At 49.6% G+C, this 5,510-nt stretch overlaps 2 long non-coding RNA genes across 2 annotated transcripts; one reads left to right on the forward strand and one right to left on the reverse strand.

Moving 5' to 3' along the window:
* The first annotated feature begins 144 nt into the window (after positions 1–144).
* On the forward strand, positions 145–5,187 carry LOC120974896 (uncharacterized). The gene is made up of 2 exons (XR_005770356.2): positions 145–508; positions 3,178–5,187. It is a non-coding gene; the product is annotated as an uncharacterized lncRNA (long non-coding RNA).
* Positions 1,412–3,171, reverse strand: LOC120974899 (uncharacterized). Its single transcript, XR_005770360.2, has 2 exons — positions 2,194–3,171; positions 1,412–1,840 (listed from the first exon to the last, which is right to left on the reverse strand). It is a non-coding gene; the product is annotated as an uncharacterized lncRNA (long non-coding RNA).
* Positions 5,188–5,510: the final 323 nt, after the last annotated feature.

The following is a 5,510-nucleotide window of genomic DNA, read 5'->3' on the forward strand; positions in this document are numbered from 1 at the left end:
CTGTGGCGGCGGGGGGGCGGGGATTGGAGCGAACCGCGCGATGGGGTTTGCGACGTGAGTTTTCTTTTTTCCTTCTTTTTTTTGGAGGAGGCGCGTATTTGGCCGCGCTGCCGTTTTGGTTTTTGGCGCGCTCCTTTTCCGTTTTCCCGCTTCCTACCATTGCACGTGCAACCTCTTCCGGTCTTCCCTTGAGGCCTCGTTTGGTAGAGGTGGATCGAGGGGGTTTTCAGCGGATCTTTCTCGCGTGGCCCACAAACCTCGCAAAAGCCCGAGACACCATTTGGCACGCGGGGTTTCCAAGGCCCAACCCGTCCGAACCCCTTCCGATCCCCTCCTTTCCATGCGGTTCTCAGCCCTCGAGGGGGGGCTCGAGGATTTGGAGGAGACATGCTGCCGCCGCCAGCTCAACACGCCGCCGTCCGACTCCTCCTCAAGACGCCACCGCCTGACGCCTCGACGCTGGCGTACCTCCTCCGCCCAACGCCTTGACGCCGATTTCTTCCAGGCTGTAAGTCCTCGCCTTCGCTCACCTCGCCTCCCTTCCTTTCCGCTCGTCGTCTAGGTTTCTTCCATCCGCCCGGCCATGGCTGCCACCTTGTCCTCCCCGGAGAGTTCGCCAAGCACGTCGTCTCCGAGGGCATCAAGGTCGTCACCAAGTTCACCTCCTCTTAGATTGTGTTGCTTGTTTCTAGTAGCAAGTTACTGTTGGTTTAGTTGTTGACTGTCGACTTTGGTTATCTGCAAGTAGTAGTGGTGGTGGTAATGCTGGATCTGAACTGCCGAATTGCGCCAATGTTTCGTTGGCTCGTCGGTTGCAATAACTGAATTATGTGCGGTGGTTTGTTTTGGCAAATGAAGATCTGCGTTGTTGCTTCTTATTTATTTACTAATTTCCGTTGTGATTTAATTAATGCTTATTTTTGGAACTTATCTCAGCTATGTGATTGTGCTTAAAATTCCTGGCCCGTCGCATATAGATTTGTGTTTCATCAGTTTGTGCAGAACCTAGTGTTCTGCAGCTCTTGTCTTAATTGTTTCTTGTACAAATTTGTCAAGTTTGGGTGTTTGTGTTTACTGTTTAACCTGCGTAGCATGAATCTTAAAGAAGGGTTTGGTTAATCGCATGAATTTAGAGAACTTTGCATTTGAGACTCGGTAGAGGCTGATCGAGGGTATGCATGCTCTGGTCCATTGAGCATTTGAATATCTGACGTTTGGTTGCTTGCATACGTGTTTTAACGGTGAGCACATGTAAATCATAGCTGTTTGATTGTGTGCACATCTGCTGATGTGCTCACACCTTTCAAATGTGATGGACTTACCATCACAATACATAGCAGCACATAACACAACAATAAAAGTGCAGACGTAAGCAGCAAATTCAGAAATAAGCAGCAAGCACACAGCAGGATCAGTACTAACATCACTAATCACGATGTTAACTTAATAGGAGGAGTTTTAAAGCCAACAAGGGCATCCCATGCCCCTGCACAAACTCGGGGTGTTGTTCCTGATCAAAATATACAAGTTTAAACACCAACGATCGACAATTTAATAGCTAACATGTTTACACAACTAGACGCACAACAGGAATTTAGTGGCCGATGATAAAGGGGGCTTGGTAGACGAACTTCTTGCATCTGTATCTGGCAATGGTGGTCTTGTCGTCGTAGATCTACATTGTGGACTCGAGGTTGGAGAGCTTGAACACGAGGAGGTCGCCGGGGATGATCTTGTGCTTACGGTAGAAGTAGTCCCACTCCACCGAGCACGATCTGGTCTCGATTCCTCTCCACCCACATCCAGTAGTCACCAGTCTTGTTCGCCGACAGCTTCACGACTAGAAACCAAATTTGTCCTACTCAAATCACATACACGGTACTAGCAAACATTCTAGTCAAACTTGTTATTCATTATAACCTTGCACGAATCATAACATGCATGCAGCAAACTTGCTATTCATAGCAACCATTGCATGTAATCATGTATGGATCATAGTACATCCTATTCTAGCCAGCATACTTGCTAGAAACATAGCACTGAAGCAAGCATATACACAGCGAAGCATGGATCCGAAATGAATCTAAGCAAATCAAATCAAATGTAATCGATTGGATTCTGAATGCGTCTGATTTATTCGAAACGAATCAAAGCATAAAAAACTAACCGTCGATGAAGGCTGGAGGTACTTACCAGCTGCGGAGGTGGAGCATGTGGATAAACATATCCCGTCGGTGGATGTGGTATGAAGCCTAGCCGGTAGGAGAGACCGTTCGGCGCCGACGAGAATCGGACCAATGTTAGGGCCACCGGCGTCGCCGTTGCAATGCTCCTGGTCAAGCGCGTCGTAGATGTACCGACCGCCGCCCTCGAGGCACCAGCCACCGTCGTACACTAGTGAGGAAACCCCTTATAGGATTTTACTACTACCAGCGTCCAGACAAAACAATACGCCGCAACTACTTAGCCCAGATGCCTCCACCATCCAGCTAAATACTGAACGCTGCTGGTGACAATGCGCTTTGCAGCATGCAGACGATGCCGACGCTGCTAGTTTGTCGGAACCAGGTAGCCCTCTGGCCAGACCAAATTGGGGGCGTGGAAGAAGCGTTGCTACATTTAGTAGCATCTAGTAGCGTGCACCTAAAGCCATACGCGGCTCGGTTAGCTCGCAGGCCCCGCCCGTTGACACAAGTGTGGGACCCATAATTTCGTAGCGTGTGCTTGTCATGAACGGCGCTAATGTTCGTTCCACAGGCAGCGCGCCATTTTAGAGAACAACGCTACTAGTTTTAGGCTCGTGGGACCACTCTATCTGCGTGCGTGCACTTTTGTTGCACGTTGCTGACTTGTAGGGTCGTAGTCGTGTGTATGTTTACACAACCACTGCAAGATTGCTCACGTATGCATAGTCCATGTGCACGTGTTTTATCAATGCATGATATACTAACAAATTAAATTCACTTTATATTTGAAACTAAATGCCAAAGTTGGATGTGTAACTCTAAATTGTCTACATTTCATGTATACAAACTAATAAAAAACAACACTACTTTCTCTCTCTCAAACTGCCCACTTCCCCCCTTCGAAGCTGTCACATCCCTAGCTTTGGTTTGCACTAGGTTAACACCTTCCACGTTGCATCATGTTTAAATTCCGGTGGACTGGCTTGACCAGGGCCAGTTCGAGACCAAGGGCGAGCGACAAGCTGATCATCGTCGACATGGAAGCGGCCCTGCGTGCGGTGGCAGGGAAGTTGGTTGTGTGCCGGGTCCTATCACCATACCTAGTCAACCACAAGGCGGTCATCAATGACCTGAGAGGACCCTGGCGGCTTCACAGCGATGCCGTGGGCCAGCGGGTCACCAGCAAGGACGGACGCTTCATTATCACCTTCTCGGAGGATGGCGACCGACAACATGTGCTGCGAGGTGAAACTTGGCATTTCAGGAACAATGCAGTGCTGCTCGCAGAGTTTGATGGAAAACGGCAACCCCGCCGATGTGCCCCTGGACTCCTTCAAGGTTTGGGGTGCAAATCTGCGACTTGTCGGTGCCGATCAAGACCGAGGAGATGGGCCGGATCCTTGGGTACAAGCTCGGTATGGTTCTGGCGGTGTCGCATCGGAACAAGCAGATAGTTGACGAGCATCTCCGAGTCCACGTCATTCACCAAGTAGACGAGCCACTCAAGAAGACCGCGACATCATCCATGTTGGAAGCACCGAGGAGATTCATTTTGATGTTAAATATGAAAAACTCCCTAATTTTTGTTTATGTTGCAGTATTGTGGGACACACTACGGCTAAATTCTGTAGCATACCAAAAGTGTTGCGCAAGGCGAACTACTCCACTGGCATCAAGGCGCCGCCATTCTGGAAGAAAATCCAACGGCACCTCGACTTCGAGGGGCTGTTGGGTTCCCCTGATCATGAGGATTCTTGGAAGAAGGCCAAGCTGCTAGACAATGTGATAACTGTGGTCACTACAGCAGTGAAAAATCTGTCTGTGGCGGCTGCTCCGCTGCTTGCTTCATCGGATGGGGCTTAGACTGCTTCAGCAAGCACGGAGGCGCAGGTGCTAGGAGTCCCCCAGGAGGGGAGGCTTGTGTTGGCTGGATCCGGCTCAAGTGTGGCCAATGATTTGTCTCAATCAAAGAAGCAAGCTGGAACTGCTATGGACAGGGTGGCTGATCTCAACACCAACATGATCGACTCCCTGCCTATGGCTACTTTTAGTCTCCAAGAGGACCAACATGTGGGTGTTGCGGACGGAGAGGTTGATCCCTTCACCAGCTCGGTCAGTCTCCTACCAGTGGTTGTTGCTGGTGCACAAGAGGATTATCAACCGTACACTGGTGCGCTTCCTCGAGCCGGTTCGACCATCACAGGAGGACAGGTCGGTCCTCTGCCTAGCCGTATCTTGGGCAAGCTCCAGGAGGTTCAGGAAGGACCGCCTGGCTTTGCTGCTACTGGAGCGCTTGTGGCGGCTAATGTTGGTGGCGCTCGTCAAGGTACTGGGCGCCCTATGGTTGATGCTTCTGGAGCAGAAACTATATGGGGGCACTGGAAGAGGTATCATAGAGAGGAGATGAAAGAGCGTGTTAAGGTCCAGTACGCAGGCGTCAAACACGCCAAGTTTGGGGTTGTTACTCCCCCGAACAGTATGAGCGACCTCTCGAGCCGTAAGGTTGCTTTCGCCACCATCCTTCAGAGCGCTGCTAGAAGTAAGAGACGCTTCGCTGAGGATCAAGAATTCTTTATCAACATGAACAATAATAGTTTTGAGAGTCTAGAATTTAGGGGCTCTGATGATGTGAGTGTGTCATGTAAAAGAGTGTGTGTGTTGAGGCTCATCTAGGTGTTGATGGGTTTGTAACTCATGTAACTCAGGAAGTTGATGGGGGTGAGGAGGTCTTAGAGGATAGGAGGAGAGAGTTTGTAGGTGAAGAAAAAGAGGAAGGTCCCAACCTTTAGGAAGCTACCGGCCCTGGGGCTGCCGGTCAACTAACGGGCGCGCATGGTGACGCCCGTCAGGAGCCATGAAAATGCTAAGCTAGAACTGTCGAGGCTTGGGTCAACCTTGTACAGTTCAAGAGTTGGTGTGCCTCAATAAGACGCACATACCCAATGTTGTCTTCCTTTCAGAAACAAGAAAAATTAAAAGACTATGTTGAGTGCTCGCGCTACCGCTTGGGTGTGAGGAATGTTTTCACCGTATATGTTCCAGGTAAAGATGGGGGTCTTGCTGTGTTCTGGGATGAGCTTTTCTCGTTGGAATTAAATAATTTTGGCGATCACTTCATCAACATGTATATTCGCAATGAAGATGGCTCTTCCTGGAGGTGCGCCTTTATTTATGGGGAGTCGAAAGCGAGTCAAAGGTACGTTATGTGGGATCTCTTGAGGCGTGTGAAACCTCTTGGGGTGGGTCCTTGGTTTTTGGTAGGTGATTTTAACGAAGCCATGTGGCAGGATGAGCATTTTTTTCGTCATAAAAGATCACCTCGGC

Source organism: Aegilops tauschii, chromosome 1 (genome assembly GCF_002575655.3).
Source record: "Aegilops tauschii subsp. strangulata cultivar AL8/78 chromosome 1, Aet v6.0, whole genome shotgun sequence".
Lineage (NCBI taxonomy): Eukaryota > Viridiplantae > Streptophyta > Magnoliopsida > Poales > Poaceae > Aegilops > Aegilops tauschii.